The 20,464-nt window shown below is 40.6% G+C and overlaps 1 protein-coding gene across 1 annotated transcript in view; it reads left to right on the top strand.

The window, feature by feature from the left end:
* PTPRG (protein tyrosine phosphatase receptor type G) overlaps window positions 1-20,464 on the top strand; it is a 387,945-nt gene that overhangs the window by 259,801 nt on the left and 107,680 nt on the right. The window lies entirely within an intron of this gene.

Genomic DNA, 20,464 nt, shown 5'->3' with positions numbered 1-20,464 from the left:
ACTAGTTTTTTCAGCAAAAAGCAAAATCCCCTGGAGACAAAGGAGAGAATGCCCTGGCAAATGAGACCTTGCCTTCTGACAGGTTTTTCAGGAGCACACTATGGTGTGACGTGGTGTTTCTCAGAGGGAAGCTGGTGCTGGTGGGAGATGTTCAGCTTGACAAGCCCATCACCTCCTGCTGACAGCGCCCTCCTGGCTGGCAGGAAAGGCTTCTGGCTTTGCAGGAAGGGTGGTGCTGGACCCAGCTGAGGGGCCCTGTTTTGTGGGAATCCTAAAAGAGCCTCTGGCTGCGCACTGGGACCCACCAGCTGCTGGAACACAGGTAGCAGGTCCCAGTCCAGCCAGGCACCTCAGGCTTGATTTAAGTGGTCCTGACTTGAAGAGTCTGTGCACGTGTTTAATTCCAGCCCACATAAGATTCAACTTGTAGTTAATGATGTTCTGGCTCTGGGCTTTGGTTAATTGTCAGGCTGAGCTAGCTTTGAAGCAAACCAGGAGTGGAAGACAAGGCCCAGGTTCCTGAGTCATCCGTTCATCATACATGTAATACATATTTATAAATCACATTTAAAATGAGTAGTTACTTGGATTAAATGCATTCAGACATATTGCACAGCTCTGTTTTAACCATCTAACAATATAATTCATTGCATACTTCACTACTTGCTTTATTAAAGCCAAACTTGAAAGTGTTCAAAACAAACATACTGCTTTTGCATTTGAAATATTCATCTTTTAGTCCTGCAGTAGATTCATTATGGCAGAGAATCCTTCATTCCTTGATTACTGCTGTGAAAAGGCACAATACTGATTCCCTAAGCACTCATCAAATATTCGATAGCTCAGAAATTCAGGAGGAGGTGATGGAATTCTTGTTCCTACCGGGAGGGCATATAAATCTATTTTATATTTGCAGAGAAAACCGTCAGTGATTAGTTACTGTGTCTCAGGTACTCAAACAAATCATCTCTAAAGAAATTAAGTAAAAATGAATTTTAAAATAACTTTTAGCAATGCTTTCATCATTAAAATTAGCTCCATAATGATGAGTGATGTTGATACCTCGATCACTCAAGAGCTTCAGCAGTGCAGAGCTAGATTTTTAGAGGTAATTAGGTACTTGGCAGCAAATGTGCAACTAGAAGAATTTTTAAAAGTACATGGGATAAAAATCAAGGGGTTTACATGTCTTTAGCTGAGTTGCCTTCCAGTGCTGACATGTCTTTGTAAGTTTGTTGAAAAAACTACTTTGTAGCCCTTTTAACTTTTTGATCTATTTGTGTATTATTTGCATATAAATGTCTTTACATGTACTAGTTACTCATGTATCCAGAGATTTGTTCTTCAGCAGAATGCATGTTTGTGGCCTTGCTTTTTGTGAGATTTTTTGGTAGTAGTTCTTGGTCTGCTTCATCAGTATGATCAATCACTCACTTTTCACAGGGGCCTAAATGAGCTGAATACAGAATAAATGAGTGGAACACCATCAAAGCTATTGAATATTTGCCAAAAATATGCTTTTTAAATTTATATTTCTCAAACAACAGAATTCAGCTTTTAACCTCCCTTGGAAGCCTTTTTGTTCCCTCTTCTTCCCTTCCATTAACTGTCTCATGTGTTTGTCACCATAACAAAATAGATTCAGTGAATAAGTGATTTAAATACAGTGACTGTTGAGAAAACCACATGGACTAGGAGACAGGGTCCCATGTCCCCATCTCAGTTCCTGGAAATTCCCTGATGCTGCCTCTCCCTTATTCTAACGCTTTTTGAAAGTGTGAGTAAAACCAGTTTGATTTTGACAATGAGAATGGAGAGAGAGGTGTGCACTTCTTCTGGAACATTATATCCACCTGCATGAAGCATAATCAGCACTCCAGTGTTTAGGCAATATCTTAAAGGTGATTTGCAATAGTAAAAATAACATGGCATTATTAACATTCACAGCATCATCTAGAGTCATTGAGAGACTTTTCATTTATTTTAATAGATTTCAGATAGATGTAAAGAATTTAAAATTGAATTACACTTTTAATTCTTTTAATGGTTACATTGGAACCCATGGGGTTTTATTAATAGTAGCTCGTGAATAATAAAACTGTTATTATTGATTAGCAGTGTTATTTAGTATCAGTACAGGTATATTTTTATTATTTTCATACCATGAAGATATGTGCAGCTGCTTATTCTGTAGCTGTATAACAATAATTCTCCATGTAAGTGAAGACAAGCAAAACAATTTGAAATGTATTCTTTACTAAGTCCAGTTTCCTAGCATTTTGGAATGTTACAGTTGCTTTAAAAATCGGATGTTACTAATAAAAGCAGTACTAGGGATCTTTAAATGGTTGAAAAATAGGATTGCAGTACCAAGTAGCCACCCTGACACATAAAGACACAGCCAGAGTAGGTAGGTATGGCCACTACAGCACTGAGAGTACATTTTTCTGATAAACACCTTGTACAATACATGCCACAGGGTATAGTGAAATATGAAGCATCTCTGGAGCAGAAAAAGATTCTCCTCATTTTCCAGCAAGTAAGTTGAGATAAAATTGTCAAAAGTACTTTTGCATCACAGATAATTTAAATATAAAATTCTGAGAGTTTCTTAAGGCCTTTTAGATTTGAATAGAGTTCAGTGTGCCAATGGCACAGACCAGCCTCCCGAAGTGGTGGTTTTTTTAGCCAAAACATGCAAGTTGAGGTGCCTAATAACAAATGCCCATGCTGATCAAACAACTTCCTCTGAAATCGTTTTGATTGGAGGAGGGTTTGGGTAGAAGATAAAAATTCATGGAAACTGTTTCTAAAAAAATCTCTTCTACCCTTTCCATTAAAGAAAATAAAAATTTTTTTTTTTAACTAAGCCAAAAATTGTGATTTTTATTTCAACTTATGTTGAAAGTTTCTTAGGGAAATATGAATATTTTTTGAATATTTTATGTAAAATAAGAAAGGAAAGGGAGAACAGATGGGGAATAACTCTGAGAGTAAAATATATATCTATATACCTCCAATTTTGGTGCTTATTAAATTTCCAGTGCTTAACAATGAGACTTTATTCTGATCCATACCTTTGCCCAGATTAGTCATGTTTCACATGATGTTTAATAGTAAAATTGCTGTTTACGACAGATTTTTTCTTTTAGTTTCTTGTAGTAATGTTTTTCATCCTTTATTTTGGTTCATAAATGAGCAGGCTGACTCTTGAGAGCACGAGGCAAACAATCCCTGATGAAGTCTCGAGTTTAGCAGAGGAGCTTCAGAGGGATTTTAGTTGTGGAGGGCGGTGCAGCTGTGAGAAGGGCAGAGCTGCATCCCTTGCTCACAAAGGAGGGCAGGTAAGAGGGTAAAGAAGGGGCAGACTGCAGGGGTAAGCCCTGGGACCTGACTGTGAGCAATTTGGGGAGCACAGGGAGCTAGGAGGGGGTCTGGGAGCCCAGCAGCGTCCATCACTCAGTGCTGCTGGACTCAAGAAATTCACTTTGTAAGCGAGCTGAATTGCACTGAAGAAACAGCAGCCCTTTCACCTGTGGGGGGGTTTTTGTACCAGATATGCTTCAGTTCTCCAGATTTCAGCGCACTGACGGCAGCACTGAGCACACCTTTGGTGCTGGGTTACTGTGCAGAGCCTGGGCTCCCGGGATTCCCGCGTGCCACATCCCAAGCAAACACATCCCAAGCAGAGTTCCCTCTGCGTGCAGGGAGCTGTGGCTTCGGGCTCTTACTCACATGGCTGCACACTTGTCGTGGCTTGTCATGGGAAGGGAGCCCATGTGGCTAAATCTGTGAGTGTGAAGAGCAGAGGTGTTCACGCAGCAGCCTGAACATCCTGAGCAAGCCTGCTTGGAGGAATGAGGTTCAAATGTGTGAGCGAAAGGGGGGCTGGATTTGGAGGCACAGACTGACGGGGCGGCTGAAACAGATCGTTCTTGGAAGCAAACACATCGTTCCACTTCTGCTTGCCTGTGTTCTGCCAAGAGGCATTTGCAGTCTCTAGATCATGATGGCTGCAACCTGCTGTGTTGAAACTTTTCTATCCGCAGGCTGACTGTGCAGTGTAGAAGGGTAATTTACCTTATGTGCACTTATCTTCTTCAGTGCCCAAGCAATTGTCTTCCTTTCCCTTCTTCTCTTCACTCTGTGAACTTGTTCATGGTATTTTCCACTAAGGCAAAAAGTCTGGTGACCTCCAAAATGCAATACTTTCAATTAAAGCATTTTTGTTAGATTGAGTTTTAAAGGATACGGGTTGTACTGAAAGCAGTGTCGTGCAGTTCTTTTAACAGTACAGAGCAGAATGCACAGAGAGTCTTTAGCTTTTATTTTGTTTTTAATCTCAGACATATCAAAGGAAAGGAATTTCCAAAGCATCTAAAAAATCTAAATGAAGGTACAAAATAGAATTAGACCATTTTTATTACCCAAATGCACTGTCAATGCTTTCTTAACCACAGATTCTGAGACTACAACTGACAACTTGTGCTGTCTCTGGTCTGGATGCAGCAGCAAGGAGGGGGGATAATAGTGGGGATGGGTTACCAAGTGATTTGTGCTTTTTGTGATAAATCACAGTCCTTTATTTAATGGAAAAAGCACAATTGTTGGTGTTAGGAAGGAACTGCAAACTTTCTTCTTGTTGAGAGGACTTGGACTCCAAAGTTGTGCAATGCTGCAAATGCAAAAAACACTCTGCACATTTTATGGGGTCTGTCCTCGATGTCTTGAGCTATCAGTCATAACCATTAATGAGAGCTGGTTGTATGCATTGCATGGGAATAGATCTCAGTGCTCTTCTGGTTTAATGTTCATTTGAATGTTAGGATCACTGTCTCTCAATTTACAGCATTGTAAATGTTTTTGACCTGCAGTTTTTTTTGTTGTTTTTTTTTTTCTTTCTAAATTATTCTTAATTGAGTAATGTATTGAGATTAATCCCAAGCAGGATGCCATTATTAACTTGTTTCATTAAATTACATACCAACCTGTTAGCATTAATTCTCATAACTGTCCCCTTACATTTTAGTGTTTTATTTGAACTACTTGGCTCAAGAACTTGATCAGCATGCATTTGTGTACTCTTTTCTTCCCTTTCCTTCCTCTCACCCTTGATGTTCAGAAGTGGAATCAGTTTAGGAATATTTATAGTGTCTAATGTCAGCTTCTAAAACACAGTAATTCGCGTCTCTGTGATTTAAAAATATTTTGTTTAAAAAAAAAAAGAACAAAACAAACCATTTTGTAGCCATGCCATAAGTTTTTTTAAATTTATAGAAAATGTCTTGTGGAGTTTTCATTACTAGACTCCTGAAAATGACACTTAGATGTGTAATATGTAAAAATTACAGTTATCAGCCTATAATCTTACCCCTTCTGTGGTTCAGGGGGATTGAGACTCAGGAAGCCTACTGATTATAATCATTAGACTGAAAAAACAAATTAGTTCCCTAACTACAGTAATAGTTTTTTCCATTTTGGTCTCTGTCATACATTGTTGATGCATCACTTGGTCACTTTGTCAAACAACACAAAGCAAACCTAGAGCTCAGACAGCGTGGAGAGAACCCCAGCATTCCTGCAGGCTCCATCACTGCTTTAGGGAAGGGACAACAGCCCCTCTTGGTGTCTCTGAGCACTGAGAGGTCATCAAATGTGGTTTGTTTGTGACTTTGTGATAGCAATGATTGCTTCATCCCTGTCCTTCTTACACGTTCCAAATCTGGCGCATTTTGACTTGACCTTTTCTTTAGGAAAGAGAGAGAGAAATAAGCTGTAAATAAAGAATCTAGTTTTTGCTATCTAAGTTTTTGGAGAGTTTTGCAAAAATCAATCCTAGTTACAGAATCACAGGAGATGTAAAGATACACATTCATCTTTCCTCTCCTCTCTCCCAAGCAGAAGAGCTGCCTCTGGGAGGTCCCTGTTTTCTTCCAGTTTTTAGACCTCCAGACTGGATTCTGGGAAGACAATTTTTTATGCCTCATTTTAAAATTTAATTTGATTATTTGTTTCTTTTAATAAAACAGTAAAAGTATTCATCTAGCTGTCTGACCCATTTGTCTCTAAGAGGATTAGTCAGATGTATTACATGTGGTTTACATTTATTGGGATGTAAACAGAGAAATCTAACATTTCAGCCAGGAAACTCCAGTTCTCCAGTCCACAGTTTCCTAGTTCTGCAGGATTTTGAACAGGATTTGTGTACCCCTTGGAAAAGTTGCACCTGTTTTTGCCCTCTATATCTTCCATGAAACTGCAAATTCTTCTGTCTCTGGTTGCCAGTTAGTCTTATAGCAGATTTTAAGCAAAGGTGAGCGCAGGATCTATTTATAAATGATTGCCTAGTTTCACTTTGTGCTGTAAAAGAGAGATTGGCTGTAAAATCTGAATATATAAAATAGATGGGTAAAATTGGGGCTTCCTTTCCCTTTAGATCTTCTGGCTCAGATGAAAAAGTTATTAAATAAAGCTGTTCTGCCTGAAGAATTATTACTGTAGTTCTCAGCTATAACAGTGGCACGTTTCTCCTTGTATTGGCAAGAATAAACAATACAAGCTTCAGACAGAATTTCCTGGGTAGCATACCAAATGTTGTGGAAAACCTTCTCGGACAGCAGCTGATACATTTTTAATACAAATAAAACATAATTCTTCAGTCTCATTCCAGTTTGATCCCTAAGGTGGAAAAAATATACAGACTATGCATAATTGATGTATTTGTTTGAAGGGTTTACCCAGATACTCCATTCACAGAGTCTCTTTTTGTTAATAGGTTGCCGTGAGATGTAAGAATCACTTAGGGCTCTCTTTGTACAAATAAATGGAATGTGTCATTTTTTGTACAGTCAGTGAGGGGGTTACACAGTCATCCTGACTGTCTTTGTGCTGCCCACACCATTCAGCCTTAGTCAAGTCACTGAGCAGGTCTGGCTGAAATGTCGGTATTTTCGCAGATGAGAAGTGATGGGAAAGCATGAAAGCATGCAAGGGAGAGAACAGGATGGTTGGGAGCTTTCAGGGTCACACAGATTGGTATCAGGTTGGCGTGTCCATGTAAGCACCACCCTGGTTGTTACCAATGATATGTGTGGTTTCTTGGGCAATTCATAAACGTTACACATGATGCAGAGCAAGCATGCCGAAAAATATGCCTCAGTAATTTAATTATCATCTGTCCTAAATTACTTTGAATCCAGTGTTGCAGGTTACTGCCACAGGGTTGAGTTGTTGCTGGGTTTTGTCGTCTGTAGTTTCTGTGCTGCTGGATGGCTGTAGGAGAGATGATTATTGAGGGCGTTCTGAGCCCACGGTTTTCATACCAGAGGTCAGAAAAAAAGGCAATGAAAGTAAATCATAATCTAGTCTGGTCCCTTCTTGATGTCTTTGTACAGATATAGACATTTGTATGTATAACTGATGGTTTAGCTGATAATGCTGATGGCAGATCACCCCCAAAATAATTCTCCAGCTGAGATGGCAGCTTGCCCAGAGCAATCCTGGTACCTGATGTTTTACCTCCTATGAATCTAAATCAGAAATCTTCAAGTTTATGGGGTGGAGTTGAGGGTGTGTAAACCTGGGAACCCTTTTACAGCATAACTTTATAGTAGCTTTCAGATGTGTCTTCTGCATCTGGGATTCACTGAAAAGCACATTAATTTGACTAAGGTGATGAGTTCCAAATGAGCTCAGTGGTCCTGCTTTGAGTGATTTAAATCTCCCTTTATTTGAAGTTCAGGTGTGCTGGTATCAGGGTTTCCAGAACAAAACCAGCACAGAAGCTGGGATTTGCTCTTATGCTCTGCTGGAGATAGGTGAGAGTCAAGAATGCCAATCACCATCTTACTCTATGCAGAAAAATGAAATATGTTAAATAAAGATTGCTTAAATCTGTTCAGCACCTCTGAATAGTGAGTTCTGATGGAGCAGGATTTTTCCTTTGAGCTTATGGTGTTTGCAACTGCTTCACAGCTCTGAGGAGCCAAGGAAAAGCTGTCTGGCTGACACCATCAGAACAGTATTTAGCTGCTGATTGTAACTGTACCATTTCTGTGCATCAAAAACGCATTGAAATGTGGTCATTATCAAGTCTAAAGAGACTTTCTGAAGGAGGGTGTTGGTTTTGCAACATCTCTGCTGTTTCAAATGAAGCCTAACTGGAGATTTGGCAAAGTGTTCTTTATGAGTAAAATAAAATGATGTACCACATTAGAAAGGAGCTTGGTTATTAGAAAGCTCAGTCTTGCTCCTGATAAAATGGATTTTTTTCACGGTAAAATTCATCTTCAGTTGCTGCAAGAATATTGCTAAAAGAGATTAACTTTGAATATCTGTGTATTTTATAGTGTGTCTCATGTTATTTTAAGGTTGTAAATATATTAGCTGATCTGTAAGCTTCACTTAAGTTACTGCATTCTGGGTTTTTGAAGAAATAGGATCGTGGTTATGCAGGAACCAGGAAGATTGAATTAAATCACCCCTTTTGATATTTATTTTCCCATGGGATCATGATATCAGATCAATACTTAAAAACAGCTTTATGAGTAAGTGTTGATTAGAAAGCAAAGCTCCACAACCTTAACAATTAGGCTAGCATTTTTTTGGGGTGCATTTTATCTTTGGTTTGTATGGCATCATCCATATGCCTGTGTAAAAAGTAAGAAAATGAGTTTATTATTTTCTTGCTCCTTCCTCCCTCCTGCCTACGTTATTACTTGGAAAACCTATCTAGATCCTATAAAAATATCTAACATAATTTGAAATGCTCTTATGTGAAACATGATTAGACTGCATCAATCACTTTTCAAAGATTTTTTTCTTCATCATTTTGTATTCTAAACTTCTAAAATCACTTTCTTTTATATCTTCCTGTGCTTCATGGGAGGCATGAACAGACAGAGAGTTCCCCATCTTGGGTGAACCAGTCTTATTAAGTACTCTCCCAAAGTGCATACCAGTCAAATTAGGCTTTAGGTTAACGTTTTGGAATGCTCTCCTCTTGCCAACTCATTATTAGTGATATGGCAAAGCAAACTGCTGCCTTCTGCTATTCCAGATATCTACAGGGATTTATTACATTTCAGCTAATAAGCTTACCTTCCTAATAGCATGCAGCCCACCCCACCTTATGGCTTGACTTGTCTCTGTTCATAATTTCGGCAAAGAATTAAAGTCTAGAAGTAAAGCTGGATTTTAAACCTGTCTGGGGAGAGCTGTGTGGGGGTCCCTGTGTTGTGGATGGGAACATCCATTATTTTGGAGTCTGAACTCACTCATTATCTGCACTACCCCTCAGGCTGACACTGATCCCTCTCTTTGGACAGATGGTGCTGGGAGAGGAGGGTGATGCCTGGGCGTGGATTCACCACCTCAGTATGCTGCAGGGCCATATGGGCACTCAGGTTTTAGAGAAACTTGGTCTGTGCATGCAGTACAGCTGGCTGCTACCACACCTGTCTAATAGAGTTGTTGAAAGACTATAAATTCATGCTGAGCTGTGGAGATTATCTCTGTCAGCTGTTCTTGTGTCAGAAGAAATTTTTTTAAATGCTGCATTTGTGTCCTAGGTGCCCAGCCTATGTCTGTCTTTTAGAAAGTGGTCTCTTCTTCCTTCATTACCGCTTGCATTGCATCTGAGACATATAACTGAGACATGTAGTGTCTTGCCCCTAGAAATAGGAGATTATTTTATGCCTTTGTTATCATGCCATATATATTTGCTACTCCCCTCAAAATCTGAGTGTAAAGACAGCTCCAAGGACAGGTGCATCCTACCAGTGTGCCTGGGGTGCAGACCAGACCCCAGGGAACATGAGGTGCTCCAGCATGAAGCTTTTGGGCTGTAGTGCTTCTCTGGAAAGCCTCTCATCCTCACAGCAGCCAGCAGTGCAGTGCTCCTCGCGTGCTTGTTGCAGCTGGGCTGGAATCCTGACCGTGTTGGGTCTCAGGCACTTTGGGCACAATTGGCTGTGCAGCCTGGCAGTGAAGATGTCCCTCAGTGCCAACCCTCTGTGGATTGCCTTCACACAGCCTTGGCTCTTTAGCTCCCTCCATAACAATCCGGCTTTTGGCAGGGAAAAGCCTAATGCAGGTTGTGGCCTCAGTTGCGGGTGGTTGTATGAGGGTGGTGACATCCAGAGACCATGCAGCCTGGCAGGTTTTAAGAAGAGAAAAGAGATGAGGTCGACACCAAAACTGGGGCTGTGGCAAAGCATGTGCCAGGAGCCTGGATGGTCCAGCTGAGCTGCCACATCACTGGTGATCAGATCATAACCACTGCTCATGAGCTGTGGACACCCAGGGGTTACAGTGCTGAGTGCGAGAAGAAAGGAAAAATAATAAAGAAACATAAGGAAACACCTCAAATTAATAGCCAGGTTTTCTGTCGAGCAGATTCAGAGAGGAGAGGAGATGGAAGAGCATTTCTGTGTACATTCACCTGCAGGAAGCTTCTTCACTCTTCTGGGTCAGGCTAGACTTGTTCAAAGAGCACCTTTTGTTCTAACCCTGTTTTAAGTTTTGTTTTAAATCTTGTTCACTTGTATTTTCGTTCTTCTCTCGTAACTTTCCCTGAGATTTTTAGATTTTGGCAATTTTGAAGTTATATCCTGTGTAGGAGGAGGGCTTCGTGACCAGAGACAGAGCTTGAAAATGCCCTCCATGGATGGGTCATGCACCACAGGAGCACAGGAAAGCTGTAAGAAGCACATGGAGCAGAGGCATAAAGGCTAGAGAATCCTGAGGAGTTCTGTGGCTTTAAGACTATCACCTACTCACAGTGATTGAATAGCATTCACTTTGCCACTGCTGAAATGTAGAACATCTTGAAACAAGCATACATGTCATGTTAGTTTTTGTATTTCTTTGTATTTCAAGAGGAAGAAACTGCTGCCACAAACTGAATGTTTGCCAGGCTTTTAATGCACTTGTGTTTTAAGTGCTGTTTTTCTGCACAAAATATCCACATTTGTTCTAAACATGAGCCGTGATACTTGTTGAAACGTTTTTTTTTAAGGAACCAAGTGAGTTGTTGGGTCATGCTAACCAAGAGAAAAATAAGCAACTTGGCGTATGATCCTCACTGCTTTTGTCTAGTGTTACTCCAGGTGAAACAGGGGTTGAGCTGTTCTTCTGTTGCTGCAGGAACCTGAGCAGTTTAGAAGCAGCTGAGAAAAAAAACATGCAGGCCACATCCTGCCACTCTTAATTCATTGGCTTGAAGAAGATTGAGATGGACTGCCTCATTTCTCTCACCTGCTTCTTGGAGCTCTACTGCTGTGGCTGGCTCTTGGTGCACCCACACTTCATTCCCACTGGCTCTTGGCCCCCTGGCAGTCCTGCAGCTGGTACCCTTGGCACCCTGTCTGCTGACATCCAGGTTTCCCCTGGAAAAACCTGCTCACCATTCTCAGCAGCCAAAGCTACTTCTTTCTCCTGACTCCGTGAAGAACATCTCAGGGGGTGGAAGGGCAGAGGAACTTCCTTGGAGAGGCAGGAGGTGGAGAGGAAAAGGTGGGAGAGTTGTGGGAGGATGCTCAAGGGGGTATGGGGAACAGTTTGGGAAGGGAAGATGCTGTAACATTTGAGGAGACAGAAACAGCTCACTGGGTGGAAAGAGACTGCGAGGCAGATGTGGCAGGAGTGTGATGGAAGAGGGAGGCAGCTCAGACATGAAATTGGAGTCAGAAGTGAGGAAACTGAGGATTAGTAGGTGCTTTCTGCCTTAGGTACTATGAGCACCAAACTGTGCATGTTCATAACATTTTGTGAAGCTGCACACACCTGCAAGGACTATATGCCACTGAAAATTTACAAAAATATAAATAAAGATGGAAGAACTTGCTTGAACGAGAAGTACAATTACAAGACTGTATTGTAGTTGTCCTTTTGTGCTGGCAAGTATTTATGAAAAGCACTGGTTTACCATTGGGTCTTGTACCACAAAGATGCCTGGAAGCCCAAGAGCCCTCCCAGCCCATGGCTGCTGCATTAGAGATGGGGAATTTGGTGTAGCAAAAGTTCCTGCTGCAGTTTTGGGAGGCCAGTTTACACCAACCTCCTTGGAATTGAGGTAAAAGAAGTGGCAAACAAACTGTGTTGGAATTTGATGTTTCAAAGCATAATTTAAAAAAAATCTGCCCTACAATAATTTGTTTTCACTGGATTTCTAATTTAATTGTGAACTGAGGTGTGGTTGTCATTAGGGAAGTGACTGTGTAACTTAATTGACATTTCTGCATCCTCTGTGTTTGTGACTCACAGATGCTGGCTTGAGTCATCTGTACTGCTTGGCTGGAGGGAGCCCAGGGCTGTGCTGGGAGAGAAAAAGACAGGACTTTTCTTGTAGAATGAATGAAAGATGTTGGAAAGCTGAGATGATTCCTTTTCTTTATTTTAAGGGAGGGATTGATGTGACCTCTCTCACCAAAATCTTTTGTGTTGGCTGGAAAAGAGGAAAAGGCTGGAAATCTCTGTTGCATCCTAGGCAAGCTTAGCCGGAGCAATTAAATTAAACCTCTGCAAAATGCTGGAGTTCCAGATGTCCATCTGAGCTGTTCCTCTTCAGCCTCTGCATTTTGTGCAGGAAATTTTCCTGTTTAGCCAATCAGACTTCATTGCTTTATTTTCCTTAAAAAGAAGGAAAAAAAAAATAGCTGAAGATATTTTTTTCTCACTTGCACAATTTTGTACCAAATTCAAGCCAGGAGCAGAAGAAAATGAGAGCTAACTTCCATTTGTGGTTTCACAGTTTTGAGTTTAGCCTCTCCAAATGTGTGAAGCTGTACATCAAGAAGTGGGTGTTGTAAGATGATCTGGCTGTAGTGCTTGTTATATTTTTTCATTACACTGTTTCATCTTCCTCCCTACTTAGGTCAAAATGGTTATTTTTACCTAAAAACTGTAAATTGAGCAAATTGCGAAAACTCTAAAAGAAACCCAACTCATTTTCTTTTTTTTTTCTGCCCCTTTTTTTTTTATTTTTTTAAACTCAGAGGATAAGAACAGTTTATACCTGATGGCAGTTTTTATAAAATAGCCTCCATCCTGATAAAATGTTACCCCCTGGTGTGTCATTTTTCCAGCTGAACTGCTGGTAGGATTGAGAGATCTTGCACACTGCTGCTTAAATAAATAGACTACATGCTCTATGAAGAAATCATATTATTTTCTCAAAGGAGAACAAGTAGGCTCAGTGCACTGAAATTGCTTTAAATAAACTTGCAGCTACTGTAGCCCTTTTTTGCGCAGCTGCAGATGGTAAAGTCTATCAATCAAGCTTTCCCAGCTTTGAGAAGCTGCCACTGAAGCTGCCTCTCCTCTGTGTTGCAATTACATTTTTATCTTTTACAGGACTTTGTATCTGAGATATTCTATTGCTCTAATCAGATTGTGCTTTTGGGCTGAACATATCTTTTGTTTTTCCTTAGATATGTGTGTATTAAGATCTTTCAGTAATTTGTTAGTTGAATATGCTCTTCACTTGCAGTAAATTAGCTGCATTTATGCGAGAATGCTTTGGTTGTATTAATTAATTTAGCAATGGAGTAAGTCAAAGTTTGGGCAAAAGATTGCCTGACAAAAAGAAAGGAAAATATATTGTGTGTTGTTTCTTACCATGCTGCTGGTTGCAAATCTTGTGATAGTGAATGGAGGAAATGCTGTGGAGGGGGAGCTGCAGAGTCTTCCTCAGCCTGGTGCTCCAATCAGCCACTGCCAGCAGGTTACAATGCACGATCAATGCTCCTCTCTGCTAACAAAGGAACTCGGTGTGCACAAACACTGAGCACTCTCAGCTGAGTTATTAAGCAGACTTAACTCTACCTCAGAGTTTCATGGTCTCGTTTTTTGAGGTTTCTTTTGAGACAGTCTCTTATGGCAGGACGTTTCACCAACGCACAGATTCTCCTCAATGTTCTTCTGTGGTAACCAGCGCTTAGCTCTTTTTATGACCCTGGTATTTCAGCCAACCTGTGGTGTAGAAGTGACTATTTATGCTCCATGAGTTTTCAAGCATCCCTACTGGACATAATGAAAAGGGAAGTTGCTGATCTATAACCTACTTTGTCCCATCCTAGTCCCAGGATGTCTGCAGCTAACTCAGGTGCAGAGGCAGCAGGTACAAAGTGATGCAGGGGCTGAGTTGAAGGCTGTGAGGAGCAGTGGTTGCAAACAGCTTCATTGCACTCAGCCAAAGATGAGGGGCAGCCAGAACACCTGACCCCAAAGTCAGTTCAATAGCTTTTAAAACTATTGTGAACTTCAGAAAAGTAAAGGAAAAAGTTCAGTTTCCTCTGTGGCACTGCTAGTTAATATACCCTGCTGGTAGATATCCTCCAAAGCTGTAGTGAAATATGAAGTTAATACATCACTAGCAAGCTTTCAGGCAGAATGATGTATTATTCAAAGTGGAATTAGCTAGGAGGATCAATGCACACCCATTATTCTATTTAAAATAATCATTTGAAGACTCACTAACTTTTTTTTTCTCTTCTCTTCAGACAACATAGTGAATGAGACCTTTAGAAGCACCCCCTCCTCCAGCACATGCAGCACTATGACTTCAGTATATTTTCATTCATAGCAGGATTATTAATATCTGTAGGCCAAAACCCAAACTGAACTCAACAGTTTGCCTTCAAATCCCTGAATCTGAAACCAGTTGCCATAGGCAAAGTCAAAATCCACTCTAATGCACATTTTTTAAAAAAATCAAAGGTCATGGTAGTATCTGTGTGAAATAGGGTGTGTGCCACCATAAGGTTCAGTATCACATCTTGCCTGGGTACCCGTTATACTCCGATTTTACACGAGTAGAAAACTGAAGTATTTCTTGTTTTCCCTTACAAATATATTCTGCAGGATACTTACTTTGGGCAGTCCATTCATTACACAGCAAATGCCTTCTGCCTCCCTGCTCACCTGTCAGGCTGCAGGCTTTTGGCCAGATTTGTCCTTTTGCATCAGCTCATATGGGAGATGTGCAATTATAGCTTATATGGGGGAGATGGAAGAAAATATCATCTGTGGAGGAGCAGGAATATATCATTCTTGGATCATTTAGTGCTTGTAAAGGTGAAAAACTTAGAGCACCAAATCTAGCCTATCGTTATGTTGGGAGCTCTGTAGGCATTTTCTTGGCTTCACAGATAGCTCAGTGTGCTGTTGTGTCAACCAGTATCCCTTCTCACCCGACAGTTCTATTGGAAAGCTCCAGATAAATATTTCCTACTTTATTTCAAAGCAAAGCACATGTAAACTTTTCATATCAGTTCATCCACATTCCAGATCCGGCTGAAATCTTTCACTTCCTTTTATTCAGTAATGTTTAAGAAACTAGATATTTATCCACAATCAGATTTTACAATGTGGACTTCAAAAGGGAGAGAAGCAGGAGGTGGGACAATGGAGCTAGTGCAGAGCAGAAGGGTGTGGACCACAAAGCCAAGATCCTTTCCAAATGCTGCAGTCTGATGCAGGTTAAAGCATCATTGTTCAAAAGGATTAGGTGTAGGGCCTGCCCAAGCTGATAGCTAACCCTGAAATTTTTTGGCCCCAAAGACATAGATTTGAAGAGTTTCAGAAGCAATATCCCTAGTGCTTTCCCTTTAGTGAGAAAAGAATGTTTCTTTTGATGGTGATTATATTGGATTCTTTAAATCCTGTTGCTGTGATGATAAAGTATGTATTGTGTGGCACAGCGTTCACATTAATGGGATTTTTCTAATTTCTGTTCTAAACTACTGAAAATTAGGTCCTTTCCCATAGAGATCGGGGACTGGCATCTGTCCAGCATCACTGAGCTGATAGAAGAATAAATTGTTTAACCATGTTGCTTGTCCTGAAACCCTGAAGGACAAGTTAATCTCTGCAACCTAGTTAATTCGTAATAGTCTTCTTTTTCTTCTTAGTTGTTTGTACAGAGTGCTTGGAGCTTAGGTTTTTGGCTGGTGAGTTGTGTATCTTAACTGCAGGCTGTATAGGAGCTGAAGGCACGCGGTTGGGGGAATATTACCCCTGACTTTCACTGTTGTAATTGAAAGTAGAGTTTGACACATTGGCATCTTTCAGTGTCAGCCATTGTCACTGGCTTCAGCTGCCACGGTTAAGTATGTAGTCATTCATCCTTGGCAGACACCATCCTTTGCAGCATGAGAGGATGGTCTCTGGATGTTAATGCTCAGCACTCCGGGAGCAGCTGGCTATATCGAATTCAAGGCATGCAGATTTTCTTGGCCATTTTACTTAGCAGATGGGTAAGGCTTGATAGATTGAAGATTTAGTTTCCAAGTCAAGGGCCAAATGTTGCAGTGGGAGAGAAAAGTAAATTATATCACTATTCAGAGGGGAAAGGCTCAGGTACTGTATCACAAAATTGTTGCCATTCATTTTCCTCTGCCTTGCACAAAATGCATGTCATTTCACCTTTCAATACAGTCGACTGTGGCATTCTCCTTCACTTTGAGATGCTTTGCAATACTGTCTGTGAGCCCATTTAACGAGCTTGAAAGCAGTTGCTGCAAATTGATGTTAGTTTAATGCCTAAATGCCAGATATTTTTTAAGGTGGAAATGAAACAGAAATTTGTATTTTGTATCAACCCAGATAGGTGGGCTTTCTTCAGTTCTTTTTTCCCCACACCCTTTTCTTCCACACAACGTCTATTTAAACATTTTTTAAAAGGAAAGTGTATTCCTTACTCCTGATATGTTCAAATTATTAATATTCACCTATTTTTTTCACAAGGTACCAGTGATTAGAGGTCTCTGTGGTGCTCCCTCCACATCTCCTTGGTTGGTGGAGGATAATCTGGGTTTCAGAGAGGCTACCTGGAGCTTTGGGCAATGGGGGGTGTCTGATCCTTTGGACAGGCATCTTAGAGTTAAGGTCTGATGTTGCTGTGTGGCCTCTCTAACTGCCTCAGTGTGTATTTGGGGGCTTCCCTATTTTTATTTGTTACTGTTTCTAAAATAAGCTGGTAAGATCAGTATTTTTGCCTGAGATCTTTTTTTCAGCTTTATAGAACTGTTTCCAGCAGAAAGACAGGCCATGGAACACTTACATGACTTTAGCATATGGCTTTAATTATATAGCATGTGGCATAAATTTTAACACCTTACGAGTCTGCTGAGTTTTGATAAATGAGGGGTCTTCAGGAGGTTCTGAGTTTGTCCTATAAAATGATCAGATGAGCAGAGAGGTTTGGCTGCTCTACAGTGAGTGATAGAGAATGAGAATGGGTTGATGTTTTTTTACTCATGAGGACATGCTGAGCTCAGTAGAGCTGCAACACAAGAGTAGTACCTTGCCCAGTAAAGTCTATTTTCACATGCTGTGGCTTGGTGGCTGGACTAGCATGGTCAGCCTGGCTGAGGTGCTCTGGTCTGTCCTCTGGTCACACTCCTGCTCTGCTCAGTCACTGAAACTGTCCTCTTTGGGGTATTAATGTTATCCTGAGAAGGGGCTGAGCTCCCAGGCCTGCCTCTGAGGGTGCAGCTGTAGAAACAGCACTTTCAAGCACAGGGACAGCACTCTGTGCTGCTGAGAGGCATTAGCACTGCTGTCAATAGAGTTTATGCCTGATCAGCCTCATTCACTGAAGAAGGAGGAATTTCTCAGTCCCTGCATCAGATGCAGGAGCTGTAAGTAAATCTAACCTGTCTAGAGTATGATTTCCACCATGACTTCATGCGAAGAACATACCTGGTTTATGACTGCAGAATGGGATCGTTGTCCCTTGCCTTTTCCAATATTGCAAATATTTGTCTTGTTCATTGCATTAACATTAAGCCATTCTTTCTGTTCAGAATGGCATGTGCACCAGGTATTGAAGTCACCCAAAGGGTACAATAAACAAGAGATTTTGCTTCTTCATGTCGTGTTCATCCCATATTTACCCTATTGTGAGAGCTCTGTTAGCACAGGAAACTGCTTAATGATGTCTCTGTGTTTGTTTTTCCATTGTGCTTAGCATGATAGTTACCTATTTATTTCTGCTGAAGAGGATTACAGGCATTTTTCAATTATAAATGATGCATGCAAGCATTATTTAATCTGTTTACTGCAGACCTATAGAGTGTTAGTCAGTTTTGAGCAAAAACATCTTGTACAGGAAACAACATTTGTAGTAGTGGTACTGTGGGTATTTTAGGGCAATTTCAGAACACTTTTCCATCTGTCTGTTAATACTCACTCTGCAGCACTGTAGGCTTGTGTTTGTGCCTGGAATTCCTGTGGTTTAAGAAATTTGTTATTCTTGGTGTTTCTTCTGGTAAGGTCTTGAAGGAGTAGGGGGAAAAAGAAAAGCTTTGCCCAGCTTAGGCAGGCGTGTGTTGGGTGAAGCCAGAGTGCCCAGACCCAGTTACAGATGTGTGATCTTCCTCCAAGGTATCAGGAGAAATGTGGAATGTAAGTAAGGTCAATCTGAATAATTCATTGCTGTTTTCCTTCAGGATATGTTCATGAGATAATGAAAAAATACATGGCTGGAACACATATATAACAAAGAAAGTTAAAGACAGTTTCTAGGAGGATATAAACTCAGGCCTCATGACATGGAATCATAAAACAGGTCAGAAGGACACTTCTTATTCTGGAGATTTTTTTCCTTCTTCTTTTTTTTTTTTTTCCCCTGCCTTTCTTTTAAGTATCAGCTGTTATCAGAGACAGGATTCTTGTATGGGTGAATCTCTGATCTCAACTAGTGTGGTAGCTGCAGGCCAGTTAAACCAGAGATGTGCAGCAATGGTGATAGGACTTGACATTTTGGATTTCAGAAACCCGATTTCCTCTGTGAACACAGGCAGAAAAAGGATACAAAGAACTGAATAAAAAGAGAGGGAGATTAAATTCAAGGTGGGTTTTTTGGGTTGTTTAAGAATTTGAAGAAGAAAAGGATGTAAGAAAACTTTTGTTCTGAAGTCTGAACCCTTTCACAAAATGAGAAAACTTTTGGTCACTTTTCTAACAGTCTTGCCAAGATTCTGAAACATTGTGCTGAAGTGAGAGAGAACTGTGTGTGAATGTAAGGTAAGAAGAAGGAAAGCATCTGGAGGGAAAATAAAGCTATATCCTATGCAGGTCTGAACTGACATCTCTGCAAGTGGTACTTGTTTGAATATGATTTTTAAAGAAACAGGAGATCCAGCTCCCCATACCACTGGAGAAAACAAGATTACAGATGCATGGAGCATTTCCCTTCCAGCCTCCATAGAAATCCTGTGTCTGTTGGTTTTGTGCTGTTGAAGAACACAGCACATTTGCAGAATGTGTGATCAAAGAGGCTGCATGGCCAGATCTATACAGCCACACTACCTCAGATTAAAGGGGCACTGCCAGGGCTGAGGTTAAGGATTGATCTACTTTGACACAAAATCCCAAAAGGAAGTGTTCTAACCTTTATGATCCTTTCTGTCTATTTGCTTTCTTCAAACTGATTGCAGCTGTCACCAGAAATAAAACCAAAGTAAACAAAATAAAACTCTTTACCACTTACGGTTAGGTAGCAATAAATAAAACATTATTTATAAGTCCAGAGCAAAATTTTCTTATGTTCTTGTACTTAAACGGTGGTAGCATTTTAATGATTTTATTTTAATGGTACCTATGGTTGGAGAAACCTGAATAAATTGAAAAGATGAGGGAATCTGTCTCACAACAGGCTCTGTATTTTTAGTGTTTCTTTTTGATTTGTCAGATGTCAGACAGAACCTACAAAGTGGGTGATTGGGTCTACTGTCTTGTGATTATTATTTATACGGGATCCAAAGTGTACAGTGCACCCTTTGGGCTTATAAAAGTTCACGCTTCCAAGAGCTTGCAGCCTTCAGGGTGATGGTGTTATGTCCAGTAACATCTGAGCTATATATATTTCAAAGCTGCTTTTGCTGCTTTGATAATTTTATTGCATTTCTTGCCATAGATGATCATTGCAAGTTCTGGAGTACTGTGATGAGGAGAGGATTTTCAATTTCCATTTACAACACCAAACCATTTTGTCTCTAGAGAAGAGCATGAGAATGTGTCATGAACACAGCAGAGTAGTTCATAGGGCAAATAAACAGAAAGCAGAAAAGTGGTTTGTTGTGGTTTATCTCAATGCAGTGGGCTGAGATAATGAGGTTTCTAAGATTCCTAATTAGTTATGGGGAGGAAGGACAAGATGAAAGGTGCTTGTGATTGTGAAACTTGGGCAACGGATTCCAATTTTCTTGTCAGGATATTAAAATTTGTGATATTTTTACAGCACATTTTTTGGATGTGCTGTGGTCAATGATGTCCTTCTAGGAACAGCTCCAAGCTGGTTCTGCCCTTCATAGATCAGTGTGTTCCCTGCTGGGCACTGGGTCCTTTCTCAGGGTTTTCTTCTTTTGTCTCCACTCCTTTCCAAAGACCTTAATACACAGCCATAATGTGATTAAACTCTTTTTTTGCTCATGACATTGAGGTCTTCAGCAGGTTGTAA

This window comes from Cinclus cinclus, chromosome 12 (assembly GCF_963662255.1).
Source record: "Cinclus cinclus chromosome 12, bCinCin1.1, whole genome shotgun sequence".
Classification (NCBI taxonomy): Eukaryota; Metazoa; Chordata; class Aves; order Passeriformes; family Cinclidae; genus Cinclus; species Cinclus cinclus.
The sequence above is the reverse complement of the archived record's forward strand: the minus strand, read 5'-3'. Positions and strand labels throughout refer to the sequence as shown.